Source organism: Sphaerodactylus townsendi, linkage group LG01 (genome assembly GCF_021028975.2).
Source record: "Sphaerodactylus townsendi isolate TG3544 linkage group LG01, MPM_Stown_v2.3, whole genome shotgun sequence".
Taxonomy (NCBI): Eukaryota; Metazoa; Chordata; class Lepidosauria; order Squamata; family Sphaerodactylidae; genus Sphaerodactylus; species Sphaerodactylus townsendi.
Window position 1 is genome coordinate 80,962,104 of NC_059425.1, and position 13,780 is coordinate 80,975,883.

At 45.6% G+C, this 13,780-nt stretch overlaps 1 protein-coding gene across 1 annotated transcript in view; it reads left to right on the plus strand.

Moving 5' to 3' along the window:
• The first annotated feature begins 11,033 nt into the window (after positions 1 to 11,033).
• AKT3 (AKT serine/threonine kinase 3) overlaps positions 11,034 to 13,780 on the plus strand; it is a 234,215-nt gene continuing 231,468 nt past the window's right edge. The window contains exon 1 of the mRNA XM_048485177.1: positions 11,034 to 11,468. The gene's annotated coding sequence lies outside the window, so the exon portion shown is untranslated. The remainder of the gene's footprint in view (positions 11,469 to 13,780) is intronic.

Genomic DNA, 13,780 nt, shown 5'->3' on the forward strand with positions numbered 1-13,780 from the left:
AGAATCAAAAGAGTATAGAGAGTCCAACAGTTTAAAACCACGAAAGAAAGGAAGCAGTGGTACTAAACAAAGCCACTCCATGGTGCAATTCACTTTAAAGAACATTGAAGGGAAGATTGACAACAAGAAAACATGGGAGTGGCTCCAGAAGGGGAACTCTAAAAGAAGGAAACCCTGAAGAGGCCACAGAGGATTTTTTTTGCTGCCCACGGGTGCAAGCATTACAGGACCAAATGCAATAAAGACACGGATTGAAAAGTCCTACAATGACCCAAAGTGCCGTCTCTGCAAAGAGGGTGATGAAACCGTGGAGAACATCATCTGCTGTTGTAAGAAAATAGCCCAAACTGACTATCTCGAACGTCACAATAGGCTAGCTGCAATGGTGCACTGGAACCTTTGCGAAAAGTACAGCCTGCCCTGTAGCAAGACCTGGTACGAGCACAAGCCAGAGAAGACCACAGAAAATGAAGAAGCAAAAATACTCTGGGACTTTAGAATACAGACAGACAGACACCTGGCACACACAACACCCCAGACATAACAGTGATAGAGAAAAAACATGTTTGGATCATAGATGTTGCTGTGCCAGTTGACAGCAGGGTAGAGGACAAAGAGCTGGAAAAGATCACAAAATACAAGGACCTACAAATTGAAGTTGAACGATTGTGGCAAAAAAGAACAACAGTAATCCCACTAGTAGTCGGTGCTCTAGGAGGAATCCCAAGAAATCTTGAAAAACATCTGGAAAGCCTAAACTTGGACAGAATATCAGTCCACATGCTGCAGAAAGCAGCACTTCTAGGAACTGCACATATTCTACGCAAATATCCTAGGTCCTTGGGAAGGACTCGATATTCAGAGATGAATTCCAGACACTTGTGCTGTGCTGTTATGTGTATAACAACAACAACAACAACATTAAATCCACCCCCTTTGGCATGGATTTAAAGGGAGAATCTGAGGTCCCCAGTTTAAACATTGAAAGGGATATTGTTTCAGGGTGGAGGAGAATCCACCGCCAAATAGCATCACTTTCAATGTTGTTTAAACTGGGGACCCCAGGTTCTCCCTTTAAGGTGGATTTAAAAGGAGACTCTGGGCTCCCTAGTTTAAACACCACTGAAAATGATGCTGTTTGGGGGTGGATTCCAGCATCGCTTGTTTAAAATAAGGAGCCCAGATTCTCCTTTTAAATCCACCTTAAAGGGAGAATCTAGGGTCCCCAGTTTAAATAACATTGAAAGTGATGCCGTTTCCCCTAATTGGGGGGACTGGATACAATACCATAAAACGTTTTCATTTTGAAAGCACCAAGTGGACTGAGCCAGACCCTGTCACCTTTCCCATCTCACCTCTTGTGTGGGGCTCTAGGAAGTTGACCTCTGCCTCCCTTGCCTTGCTTCAGACTGCCTGGCTGCTGCCTCTTACTTAGGCTTGGGTGGACCAGATACAGCCTGAAAATACGCACTTGGTCCAAAGTCACCCAGTTAGTTTCCAAGGAATAACGAGGTTTCAAGGTCCTAGGCCAAAACTCTAACTACTACACCACAATGGTTTTCATGGGTTGGTTGCTGTTGAACATTAGTAGGCATCCTAGGTAAGTCACGTGCCCAGGAATGGCATTCACAGCCATCCCGGACTTCTTCTTGACCTGCTCACAGCCACCCCATGAAGAGCCCAGTGCCCGCTGAGCTGCAGCCCCCATCCTATTCACAGGAGAAGTTGGGGCAGCACAGAGATGGCACCAGGCCAGGGGATGTGGCAGCAGCCATCGCAGTTCCCTGTGGATGAACTGCCAGTGTGGCAGCTGGTCAGCTTGGAAGGCAGGCCTTTTTCCGCCAGGTTCAGTGTGCCCAGCTTCCTGTAGAATGCAGAAAGAAGGGAATCGCTTGGCCCACCCTCCTCTGATAAAGGATGCTGGACTGGGGACCAGCCACCCAACCAGGGTCCTGGCAGGCAGACAGACAACCTGAGAGGTCTATCAGCCAGTGGGCGGGAGCAAGTAGTCAGGAAGAGAAGGGAGGAGGGGATAAAAGGAAGGTGGAAGACAGACACGGGGTGGTGGATGAAGGAGGAGGAAAAGTTGAGGAGGTAGAAAAGGTTACACAGAGTCAATTAGAAAGTGAGACAGAGGTAGGGAAAAGAAGGAAAGGAGTAAGAGTGAGGTGGGGTACCACTAGCCACCCTTGCCAGCAACTCCAGGCCATGCCAGCCACACTGGTGGTGCCAGTGCCTGCCAACCAGCAACCTCCAGGGGGATCACAGGGGCTAGTCTGTGGTTCCGCAAGTTTACCAGCTGGGCCAGCCACTCCCTGCCCACTGGGAGCAAGGATGGGCAGAAGAATGCCTGGGAAAGGGAAGGAGGGACAGCACCTCTGGCAACACCCAGCCAGGCAGAAGAGCGGACTTTTCACAGTCATGCTAGTCACATGGAAGCAAGTTGCCTGGTGATTGCTGTGTGAGAAGTAGCCCTGATGAATCCTCCCTCAAAGGCCAAAATAGCCCTGAAAAAGACTCTCTCTAGATCCAATCTCTAAATTTAAATATCCTCAGATTTGGCTGATAGAATATAGATATTTATTCTTTCTTGGTTGTTTGTGCTTAGTGTCTTGTTGTTGTGCAACATTCTCTTTGCGGGGAGGGGGTCCCATCATCAAAGTCCCCTAAGTGTGGTCTAAGGCTAAAAGCCTGAAAGACGCCAACTAAAGTCAGCTGCACCCCCAGGAATGCCTGTACCCTGTCCTCAGCCATGCTGGCATCAAACTTCAGGATGGTGCGGCTCTTTGGGCACCAGGCTTTTCCAGATCAGATGCCACTGAGCTGTGTGGCGCCTGCCCATCGTTCTGTTTGCCCTCCCTGCCAGTATAAGTGCTCTAAGTCTATTGCGTCTGTGTTGGATCCCTCACCCCCTCCTCCTCCTTCAAGAACTTCTTAAATAGCAATCATGATTAAAATACCCCCATCGTGGACACCCAGTGTGAAGACGTATGCTTCATAGCAATTGGATGATTGATTCATTGCATGCAATCACATGCCTGTGTGTCCTGTTTGAAAAAAATGTGAGCCATTTTCAAAGGCTGCAGCAATAGCGGTTGGAGTGGGGAGACCTTCCTCACTTTGCAAAAGAAGATCTTGGCCTACCACAAAGAAGGGTGACAAATGCAGTTTTCAGCAGAAAGGTTTGAAGATAAGATTGGCAGCTGCTCCTTTCCAGTCAGGTTGCCACCATTTCCCTTCTCAGAAAATAGTGAAGTCCATTCAGAGGCACTGGAGGTCTATTTAAAAAATCCCTCTGCCAATTCTGTTTGAAACTGACTGACTGACTGACTGACTGACTGACTGACTGACTGACGTGCCACTTATGCCAGTGGGGTGGGCAAATGTCCTGGTGCGGCCCATGCTGGCTCCAAGAGGTAATTAGCCTTCCCCTCTAGATTGGGCTGTTTGTAGCTACAACTGTCTAATTCTTTTCTGTTTCTACTTATGATACAGTCATGCACAATAACATATACATAAGGAATCCCTCATACCATTCTAAGTGAAATCAGAAATTTGTATTTGGTTTTCAGTTTGTCAGTCCTCTTATATGTTTGCTTTAATCTAAATTGTTATTACGTGTATGCCTTGCCCTTTTGTGATAAAATTGTGATTCAAGGTAGTTTTGCCACTGGCCAAATTATTCCATAATGTGGTTGTTGGTTAATAATCAATAGGTTACAGTGTTCTAAGGTCTGAATCTTAGGTGAGTAATTCAACAGGATCATAACAGAAACCACAACAATTGCTAATGTGTTTTCATTGTGTTAACAATGACTTCACTTCTTAAAATACCTGGTTTGTGCCAACTTTCAGTACTGTGTAAGTGCCGTAAATATTGGAGTGTTCCTACAGAAGCTCAATACTGAAGAATAAAATGTAAAAACATTTCCTGAAAGTACAACACTTCAAGTCAGCAAAGAACCGCTGAAAACAGGATGCTGGTTATTGTAGGAATGGGGTAACAAAGCAAGATTGCCTGTACATGTTGTTCCATATTTTTCCAGGAAATGTGTCTATTACTCACAGAGAAGTGATTGTCTTCTTACTATCAGCAAGCATCAGTTTGTCTTCCATTACTTACTTAAGGTGACAGTTTGGGGTGCAAAGCAGGCACAGATTTGAAACCTTGCATGAAATGTCTTTTTGTTATCAGTGCTCATTAGAAATAGTGGGGGCACTTAAGTGTGAACACAATCCTGTCCTCTGTAGAGTGCAGACACAAAATCATCTCCTCAAGAAGGATTGTCTCTAGCCGGTGTCTGGTGGCCATCATTGTTTTAGGCGGAGCACCTTCAATGATGACTGCAGCAGGGGCTTTAACTCCTGATGATACTTCCCCTGCAAATGGTAAAGGTGGGGGATATTAGGGTTGCCTTTTGTGTGTATATGACATATTCTTTAATGGTTGCTATTGGGGGGAGGGTCATTACCAGCATCTTCTGCCCCAGCATCTCTCAGTCCCTCCACCTACGGGCAATCCCCTGGAGACAATAGATGGAGGCCACTCAGAGATATTTAAATACATTTCACTTATGCTTTTAAAAAGTTTTCATATTCTTCAGGTTACCTTCCATAAACGTAGACAGCTTTTAGATTAGAAATGCATTAGTTCTTAAGAAAAATGAACCCAGGTTAGGTTAGCAGCAGTTTTATAAAACAAAAACTTAGCAGGGAATGAATAAAAAGGTTTGAGAATCTAGTGGGTTGTAGTGCACGTAGCTAGGTACCTAACTGTCCTAAAATGGCCATAGTTTGGCATGGGGGTAGAATGAGCTGCAGAAGGAGAGTGCACCTGGGTCCTGGGGAAAAGGCAAGTTGGAAATCTAGAGGAATGGAGAGGAGGGTGATGGCTGCAGCTTTCCCCCAACCTGTGCAAAGGCCTGCATCACAGCCTCCTTCAGTCACCACAACCTCTGGCTTGGATAGTGCAATGAAGAACCCCTCTTCATTGAGGCTGCTGCTAGAGCACCACTTGCAAAGGTGCTTGCAGATGCTAGCATGGGGCAGGGGGCTGCTGCTCAAGTCCCCCCAACTCCAGCTATTGTTGAGTTTCAGCTGCAGAAGGAAGAGCAGTCTGAGCTGTCTTCTAGGGCGAACTTGGGGGACAAGAATGTTCCAGCTCTAGAGCTCAACCCAGGAATCCAGTGGCTGCTGGAAGAACTGGGGGAGAGACTGGGTGCCCATTCTCTGGTTCCTCCATAGTCCAGCAGGACTTCTGAAGAGAACAGGGGAGGTCAGAGTTGGCACAAGAGGAAGAGATGGAGGAGCACCCCAAGGTATTGCCATCACAATCACTTCTCCCTTGGGCATCCCCCCCCCCCAGATACAGGGTTTCTGCCTTGAACTCCTCACAGGAGGTGGATCCAGGGGCGCCCTCAGCTGCTAGTTAGCATGGATGTCCCTACACCTCTGCAGTCTGAAAGCACTCCCAGAGCACAGAGGATCTGTAGTTTGCACATTGCCAACTGCATAACGTCCTGATCAATTGAGGCAGAGACCTGGCTCATCTCTTGATTACCTGCCTCAGAAATCATCTGAAAAAGCACCATCAGGAGGAGCTTTCTTCAGGCGGAGAAAGAGGTTGGTGGGGTGGCCATGTGACTGCCTGCCAGCCAAGAGAGGAGTCATTCTGCACCACCTCTGGTACTCTGCCCTCATAGTCTCCTGTAGATGCCAATAATCTCTGCTGGAGATGCTTGGTGAAGTTGGCACTATGGTGCCAAGAGGTCAGAAACAGCAGACAGGGAAGACCTCATTGGCAAGATGATCTATATGGCTAGCCCTTTTCCACAGATGAAGAAGTCAACTTCTGCAGGCTGCTCCAGGATACCTGTCTCTGGTACACTGTCCATGCTTGCATCACACAGAGCAGGATTGTGGTGTTCTCCTTGCATAGCGCTGCCATGGATTATGTGAGGCACAATTTTCCTGGATTCATGGGAGAACTGTGCACTTCACATCTAACACTGATGGCACACTGGTGACAACCCAACAACTTTCTTGGTTGGGGGTGGGGAAACCAGTCTTAGGCAAGGAGATAGCTGTTGTTGTGATTACTGCCAGGCTCTACTCCATGCCAAGGTTCTCAACAAAGTAAACATGGTGGACATCTCTGCCACCATTGAGAAGCCGTGGAATTAGTAGGCAGGACTTTTCCATGGGCAGTGCAAACATTAGGGCAGTGGCACAGGCATTGGGCCTGTAGTACATTTATTGCATGGACCACCTTCACTGCCTCATGGTTAAAGAGGCCTTGGAGTTGGGTTCTGCAGAGAATCTCGTGGACTAAATGATGAGAATTGTGATTTTCATAATCTCTTCCAGAAATGCTGGCATCTTATGAGTCACTTCTTGTACAGTGTAAAAGTACCCATCAGCTGAATCAGAAGCAGGTGCTGATAGGTCACTTACCTATACCATGCTTGAGCATTTGGTGGAGCAGAAAAGTCAGAGCAGGGCAGACCACCTTAATCGCAGGGGTTGAGATTGTACAGGGGGAGAGCCAGCTCAGCCTGGAGGACTGGTTGACTATCTTCCAGACAAGGGAGATCCTTAAGCCTTTTAAGGGCCTCACCCACATGATGACAACTTTGTCTCCGGAAATTTCCATGATATGAATAATTCATGAGAAGATGGTTGCCTTTCTGGAGACAGATGCAGGATGTGCAGACTTTGTTCCAGCAGTCCATGTGCTGGTGCAGAGGCTGTAAAGGGGCACTAAGCTTTCAGCCTACCATGAGACAGAAGGTCTACATTTTGGTGACCATGTGTGACCCATGCATCAAGGACAACATTGCTGAGCAGGCTGACCAGCTCATTCACTAAAGAGAGAACCTCTCCTGGCAGGTTGAGCACATGCAGACCAGGAGGGGCATGTTGCTTCCAGCAAAGGAGGAGAGGGTAAAAGAAACTCCACTGCTGTTCCTCCCTCACCTCCCCTGCCCTGCAGCATTCCTCCCACAGCAGCCACTGAGATGACCTTGGAGATGGTGCTCATTGAGTGGCAACTTGGCTCATCTGGGAACACAGAGGAGTACCTTGCTGAACCCTACAGGTTGCAGACCATCAATCCACTGAGCTTCTGAGTCATGAAAGAGATGGTCTGGATCAGAGGCTCCTCTCATGCCCTCTGACAAGCGTGCAGAGCATATAAGGTTTTCTCCCATACAGGCAACATTGTCAGCCTACATTGGTCTCATCTGCTCCCTTGGAGAGTCAAGGATTTGGTCTTTATCAAAGTCAAAGTCTTCAATTTCCCAGTTCTGAACTTTGAGGATGAGTGAAGTCAGCATATTTGTTTGTGCTTGCATCCTCTCTCAGGCTGTGTTGAAGAGTCAGGGCAAAACTGTCTTCTCACAATTAAAATGTCACTTGAAAGAAGCAGCAGGGCAGTTAACCAGTTTGATTGGCAGTATTCCCTACATCCCTAATGGCATTCCAAAACCACCTGTGCTGAAATGCCTCAAGTGAACCATAGTAGCTGTGTGGCACATGGGATGTTGGAGGTGGTGCTAACCAAAATTGCATGCTAAAAATAATACAGTTGACTAAAACTGTTCTTCTTTTTTAATCATTTATTTATTCAATTATACATTAATAATAACAAAAAAGTATCTGAATACAATACACAGAATGTACTATACTCAAAATTAAAAATAAGAAATAAAAAATTAAGTAGAGAAATGAAAAAGAGAAAAAGAATATCTATGTAATATTAACAACTGTTGCAAAGCTAATGAATCACAAATAACATAACTATAGAAGCTGCGTTTACACTATAGTTGGTGACTCCCCCCCCCAACTGACTAATACATTTCTAATATCTAATCTAATATGCTGACAAACAGATTATTCTATACTGTCTTCAATTAAATGATTTTGGTACATTTAATTAATTTAGCAAAGAAAATTTATATAAAGCCCTTTAATCAATTAGGGCTAATTCATAGGTTATATCTATGTTTAATAAATATATCCAATTTTTTCGATTTTGTTTTTTGTGAGTCAGACACACTCATTTCTTTGCTATTAGCTTGTAGGTAGTGAGAATAGTTTTGGTCACCCATCACCATCGCATGATCAAAACTGTTCTTCATCTTCTTGGGACAAGAGTGTGCTAGCAGCCGTTGGACTGAAGTCTGAGCAAGACAGATCCAGTGCAGAATCCAGGTGGAGGAGCCAAAGGTCATAGCATGGTTCAGGTAAGTCAGTCTGATCCAGGCGTTGAGACATTAGAATGTAGCGGTCAGTGAGCAGCAGCAGCGAAAGACACAGGCAGTCTGCAAAGTTGCTTCCACAGTGCTAGCTTTTCCGTGCCTGCCTTTTATGGGGTTTTCCTGCTACTAAGTTGTGATTGTGAAAAGACTCAGTGTGTTCTCTGTGACCTCCAGCCTTGCATTGCATTCTTGGCCATGGAATTAAAGTTTTGGAACTCCCTCCGTTGTTGTCTTCTGCCAGCAGGTGAACACTTTTTGTCATGTCTGGCATACCCCCAATCATTGTTTTTGGGCTTTTGGTGTTATGCGTGTTGGTATGTTTTATTGAATTACTGTCTAGACACAGTGTGTAACAGACTTCTCTCTGTGATACACCTCTGAAGTTGCCAGCCACAGATGAAGGAGAAATGTTAGGAACAAGATCTACCAGACCGCGGCCACACAGCCCAGAAACCCCACCACAACCAGTTGAATCCGGCCGTGAAAGCCTTCAACATGTTACTGCTAAGTTGCTATCAGCAACATTTTCTTGCTTTTTGGTTGTGTGTGTGGGGGGTGTGTGTGTGAAGTCTTAGGCCAAGCCAATGCAGGCCTACCTTAGGTTAAAGTTTACTTAAGGGGTGACTGTAGCATGTTGTTTTCCCCTGTTTGACTGTTAGTTTGAATTTGTAAAATTTATGTCTAACTGCCTCCCAGTTTTATCCCCTTCCCCCCCTCCCCATTTTGCTGATGCTTGTGTTCTTGTTTTGCTTTGGTTAGAAGACTTCTGTTTTTTTGGTTCAGGTCTCCCAAAGTTGATTTCTCTCCTTTGGGTCACTCATTTTTCTCCCTGTGTTTGCAGGTGTTGTTCTGTCGCTTCTCCTTTTAAGCTTGACCCTTCAGTTTCCCACTTCAAATCCAAACTGTTTGGAGGTTTTGCTTTTCCTTAGTAGTGGTTTGTTTCTGTTGTTGATGGTTTCTGTTTGCTTTTGTAATAGGTCTTGTTGTGGGCTGGCTGAGCCCACACTTTACTTTAGAGGGGGTTTTGGAGGGTTGTCTGTTCCATGCTCAGGTGGAGCACTGTGAGCCACTGTTTTAATTTTTTTAGATTTAACTAGAATCTAATTGTGAAAGGGCTTGATAGGGTTAATTAGAGTTGTTCATTTAAATCAGCATTCTAGGTTTTCAATATCCTACTTAATAGGATATCAGCAGGTTATAACAAGTGAAGGTTCTGGGTTTGCAAATAATTAAATAGTGCTGTGGTGTTTCAGGGCTGTCAAACGTGCCCCCTGTCTTGATCTGCTTTGGCCGTGCCGCTGGACTGTGTCTGAGTTGTCAGGGTGCTGGGTTTGCTTAGTTCATGTCTTCTTCATTAGGTTTTGTTGCAGAGTGGCTTTGTTTTAAGAGGTAGAGGTGTTGCTGTGGGTGTGGAAGGAAGGGGGAGCCTGCCTCTTCTGTTCTCCTGGAGGGAAAAATGCTGCTTTCTACCCTCCATTTGAAACAGTGTGTGTGTGTGTGGGGGGGGGTTCTGTTACGCAATCTATTAAAATTTTATTATTCAAAGAGTAGTCAGCTGGTCGCGCCAGCCCTAAAGGTGTTTCAGAGCAAAGCACTTGGCCAACTTCTTTATGGTGTAGAAAATCTGGGGATGGAAATTGAATTTAGCTGAACAACTAGAAACCATCCAGAACAAATTTCTGAGGAAGATCCTGGATCTCCCACAAGTTACACCTACAACACTGTTACAGTTGGAAGTGGGCCTCCCTGCCATCTCAATGAGGGCTTATCTCAGACTGCTTCTCAATTATAAAAAACCAGTAAGTAAATCTGAGGGCCATTTAGTTAAGTTTTGCTATTGGCACTTGGAGAAGGACAACATATGATCACATTTATTAGCTCCCATTTTATGATTATATTTGCTTCCATCAAGCGAGACAGTTAAGTTATGGGATATTAACAAAATTTGAGAATGGCTGTTCCTAAGGGATAACTTTTGAGATATTGAGAGAGCATCTAATATGAATTTTTCAATTTGATATCCTAAAGTTAAGAAAAACGAAATCTATTCCCGATACCTAACTGATCTCTCCAATTCCTCATTAAGAAAGGCATTTACCAGCTTTCATTTTCAACCCCTTTCTACTGAAAACCTCTTTGGTAGATACCAAATGCTTCCAATGGACCAACCTCTCTGTCTGTGTGGTCTCTGCCAGCTAGAAGACGTAGACATAGCACTACTGTGGCTGACAGGCTGCTATATACCTGTGAGGGTCACTGTGATAAAGCTAATGAAATAACTGCAGCCAAGAACGAAAACCAATTCTCCCCTTGGGGGGTGGCTGGAGGAAGAAAAGTTAATACACGACCGGATAGAGGACTTCGCTGTACCTTTTTCACAGACCTTTTGCCTTGATTGCTGAGACTCCAATCAGCTCTCTCTGTACCACTTTCTCAACAAGAACATTCCCATCGTATCTTGCCCCCCTCCCATTTTCACCTCCACCGGTTATGCCCAGTTCTCCCCATTCGTCCTCGTTTTCCCTCTGCTTGCCCCTGTGTGGCAGCAGTTGATTCCTCCCCCTCCCCCACAGCCAGCCTGGCGTGCTCCTGCTCCCTCGCCTCTCAGCCATCCTCATCACCTTCGCCTCGCGCTCCTGCTGCTCTGTCTGGCTCTCCCCACCTTTTCCCTCCCTGCTCTGTCTGGCAGCCCCCCCTCCGTCCCGCAAATCGGCGCTTCTCGCGAGATTTGGGGGATGCCGATGCTGCTCTGCCGCCGTCCCCGCCTCGGAGGGGGAGACACTGGGTGGGGGGGAGCCAGTGACGTCGGAAGTTTTCCTGAAAGTCAATAACGAGCCTGGTGGAGGAGGCGGCGGCGGCGGCAGGAGCCGAGCTTTGGGCCCCACGTAGCTCCGACTGACTTGAGCCGGGAGGAGCCGCCGCCCTGACTCCGCGGATGCCTCGGCCGAGATGCAGGGGCAGGCGCCTCGCTGAATAGCGGAGAGTCGCTGTCCATGTAGCCGCCGCCCCTGCTGCGTGTCCTCAAGGCGCCGCCACCCTAGGACCGGGACCTTCTTCCTAGTGCTGAAGCAAACAGAGGCTGTGAAGGACCGAGCCCGGGGGGGGGGGGGGGGGACGCGGGACCGAGGGGGGGGGGGCTGCCAGGAGTCGCAGCCTTCTCGCCTGTCCCTCACCCGCAGCCAGCATCCAGCGCCCTCGCCTTTGCAGCAGGTAAGGCGCGCGCAGGAGAAAACCTGGAACTGGGGAGGGGGAGCGCGCGTGGAAGGGCGGCGGTGGGGGATGCTGGTGGGGCGCTGGCTGCTCGTGGAGCACGTGAGGTGAGGAGGGAGGCGGAGGCGGCGGCGGCGGGGGATGCCTTCTCTCCTCAGACGATACCTGCTGCTGCACACGCAGGCGGCAGCCACGACGCCCCCTCCTCCCCTCAGAACCCGGCATTCCGTCCCCCTTCCAGGGTGTTTCTGGCCTGGGGATCCCGCCAGTGCCTTGAGCTGACAGAGGGTGGGGAAGGGAGGCGGTGGCTGCGTCGGCTTCTCGGCCCCTCCTCCTGCTCCTCAGTCACCACAGAGCTTCAAAATATAGCAGCTCTCCTCTCGCGCGTGGCTCTGTCTGCGTGTGTGTGTGTTTTCGGTGGGCCAGACGAGCTTCCGTAAAGACAGAGATGTTATATAACGGGGGGAGGGGGGGAGAGACTGTGTGCTTGGCCACGAGGGACAACATCAGCGGGTGCACGCACAAACACACAGGCATAAACCTTTATATATAGAGGTTATCGCCTTAAAAACAACAACCCACTTCTGATGGTATATTGGGGATTCTATGTGGCTAAACTGTTTGCACAGGTGGATGGGTCTTTCCCCCAACATCTTTTTCCTATCCAGTCCTTCCTCCCCCTTAGCTCTCTCATGCTTTCCCCCTTTTCAAAAAATTCTTCTTGTGGATTACAGGTAAATGTATGATAAACGGCTTCAGTTAGTAAGTAATAAATGTTTTACTGTCTGAAATTGTCTGTGTGCTGAGAATAGAAATGAAGGATAGTGCATTGCTGAAGTGATGTTGCTGTTAGCAGCTGTGCTGCAAGTAAACAAACCAGGCTCCTTCTGCGCATTATTCTTACTGGAACAGCCATTATGGTGGCTCCCTTGTACATACAGAACGGTTTTTTTTAAAAAATGTGTATGTATAGTGAAACATTGTGCCCTCTTTCCTGCTTCATACTGATTAATTTAAATAGACTGCATAAAATGTACTAGATATAGATTTGATAAAAGTACTTCCAACTAGTAGCATGTGAGTTGTATTTTGTAGCTAATCAGTCATAATATACTATGATAAACATTAAGAACCACAGTGAGGTACTTGGAGTATATTGATGGATCATTTAAATCTCTTGTATCATACTATTTCAATAATTCTTTTCCAATTAATAATTAACTGCAGCTGCTTATAAATCTTTACAGAATGGTCTATCCTGCTGCAGCCAAATGAGGACTCATAAAAGAATATGAGAACTTCTTTGCTGCCCATCTTTTAATTCAAATATATTCTTGTAAATGAGCCCTTTTTTCAAACAAGACCCTTAAATAGTGAAGTGCAATCTTTATGAACAAAGATTTACAGTTCTCAAGGTTTGCTAAGGTTACATTTGTATCACTGGATACACAGTTTAGTTTCATATAATGTTAAACCTGAAAACTGAATTGAGGTATTTCTTTTAGAAGCTAAAAGTAATGTACATTCTTCAGAGAGTTTAAAGATGTTTCATCTATAAATACCTTTGTGAAACTCTAATAACAAAGTATTGTGTGTTTGCAACCTTAGTATATAACATTTTATGCAATGTAAAGGGGACAGAAATATCTAATAATATGAATGCTGCAGTTATATGTAAAAATATGTTGCTGTGCAAGCATTTGCCTTTGGAAAGTGTATTTGCATAATACATTTTAGAGTAGTCATTGGGAAGATAAAAAGGGACTGCCAAAGAAAATTGGTTGTTTTGATGGTTTAAGGGTGCTCATTAAAGAGATTGTTTGTAGTTGTATTTGTTTTCCTGTGGAGAGTTTAAAGTTGACCTCAATATCTTTAATTGGATTGGTGTGCTAATTATAATGTGTGTGTGCTTTGATTGGATAAGGTAAAACATGGAAGTTCAGAGGAAGAGCACACATAACTGTGTCAGAAGTTCTGTGTGCATGCATGTATGCATGTACATGCCCAAATATATACTTGGTTACCTAGATTCTTTGAAGTGACCTACATTTTTCTTTGTTTTCCATGTGCAGTTATTTTACATTTCATTTTTATTTTAAGGTTTGTAACTTGTATTGAAGGTCAGTGTTCTAAAGTATTAAATATTTTTTCTTATTTATTAAATATTAGAAAGATAATGTACTATTTATTTATTTATTTATATTCTTTCTGATGCAATCAGTGATTGATCCTATACAGGTTGATTTGCAGTCCCTGAGTTCATCAAAATTTGCTTTCAAGTTGGTCTGTGTAGAAGTGAAGAATAAACTTTG